The 1,892-nt window shown below is 44.9% G+C and overlaps 1 pseudogene; it reads left to right on the top strand.

Moving 5' to 3' along the window:
• Positions 1–325: 325 nt before the first annotated feature.
• On the top strand, positions 326–1,610 carry LOC110574721 (annotated as a pseudogene).
• Positions 1,611–1,892: the final 282 nt, after the last annotated feature.

Raw genomic sequence — 1,892 nt, 5'->3', positions numbered from 1 at the left:
TAGAAGGAAATTACAAGGAAGGAATTCTTAATGGCTGGCATTGTACAGAAATGAATAAGTTAATATATGACTAGAAGATATAATAATCTTAAGAAGTATTTTTGTGCCTATCTATACAGTAATGGAAAAACTATCAATTTAAAAATATAATCAATTAAGTTAACCAAGCAAATGTTTCATTTTTTTTTTCTGGCTGAAGATGTAATTTTAATTTAAATTAAAAAAACAAAACAGAACAAAACAAAACAGGCTCATTCCTTGAGGCCTCCATGCTCTGTGGTGTTGGAATCTTGTTCCTTGTCAGCCTGTTTGTGTGTGGGTGGACATGGCCTCAAATGATGATACCCAACAAGCAACCCAAAACTATGGGGCCTACCCCATGCAGCCTAGGCAGAGCTCTTCCCAGCAGAGCTATCAGCCCTATGGCCAGCAGAGTGACAGTGGTTACATCCAGTCAATAGGCACTTCAGGCTATGGTTAGAGCAGCTATGGTTCTTCTTATGGACAGACCCAGAACATAGGCTATGGCACTCGGTCAGCTCCCCAGGGATATGGCTCAACTGGTGGCTATGGCAGTAGTCAGAGTTCTCAGTCATTTTATGGACAAAGACCTCTTACCTGGCTATGGCCAGCAGACAGCTCCTAGCAGCACCTCGGGAAGTTACACTAGGGGTTCTCAGAACAGTGACCATGGGCAGCCCCAGAGTGGGGGCTATGGCCAGCAGTCTGGCTATAGTGGACAGCAGCAAAGCTATGGACAGCAGCAAAGCTCCTATAATCTCCCTCAAGGCTATGGGCAACAGAATCAATACAACAGTAGCAGTGGAGGTGGTGATGGAGGGGGTGGTGGAGGTAAGTATGGCCAAGATCAATCCTCCATGAGTGGTGGTGGCAGTGGTTATGGCAATCAAGGCCAGAGTGGTGGTGGCAGTGGCTACAGGGGAGGCCAGCAGGACTGTGGGGGCTGCGGCTGGGGCAGTGGCAACTGCATCAGTGGTGGTTTTGAAACCGGAGGTCATGGAGGTGGCTGTGAAGGCAACTGTGAAGGCAGAGGCAGCATGGGCAGAAGTGACCATGCTGGCATCAATAAATTTGGTGCTGCTCAGGACCAAGGATCACATCATGATTTTAAACAGGATAATTCAGACAACAACACCATCTTCATGCAAGGCGTGGATGAAAATGTTACAATTGAGTCTGTGGCTGATTGGTATTATTAAGACAAATAAAACAGGAGAGCCCATCATTAATCTGCACACAGACAGGGAAACAGGCAGCTGAAGGGAGAAGCAACAGTATTATTTGATGACCCATTTTCTGCTAAAGCAGCTACTGACTAGTTTGATGATAAATAATTCTCTGGGAATCCCATCAAAGCCTCATTTGCTACTCGGTGAGCAGACTTTAATCAGGGCAGTGGCAATGGTCATAGAAGCTGAGGGTAAGGACGCTTGGGCCATGGAAGCTATGGAGGTGGTAGCAGTGGTGGTGGGGGCTGGGGAGGACTCCTTAGTGGAGGTGGTGGTGATGGCAGACAGCAGTGAGCTGGTGACCTCAAGTGTCCTAATCCTATATGTGAGAACATGAACTTCTCTTTTTTTCCCCTGTGATCATTTGTTTTGTTTCTTAAATTCCACATATGAGGGAAATCATATGGTATTTGTCTTTCTCTGACTTATTTTGCTTAGCATAAGACTAACTCCATCCACATCTTTGCAAATGGCACGACTCCATTCGTTTTTATGTCTGAATAATATTCCATGTGTGTGTATACACACAAAAACACCACACCTTCTTTATCATTTCATCATTCTTTTTTATGGCTGAGTAATATTCCAACGTGTGTGTGTGTGTGTGCACATGTGCACCACACCTTCTTTATCATTTCATCA

This window comes from Neomonachus schauinslandi, chromosome X (assembly GCF_002201575.2).
Source record: "Neomonachus schauinslandi chromosome X, ASM220157v2, whole genome shotgun sequence".
Classification (NCBI taxonomy): Eukaryota; Metazoa; Chordata; class Mammalia; order Carnivora; family Phocidae; genus Neomonachus; species Neomonachus schauinslandi.
This window is presented reverse-complemented; position numbering and strand designations above follow the sequence as displayed.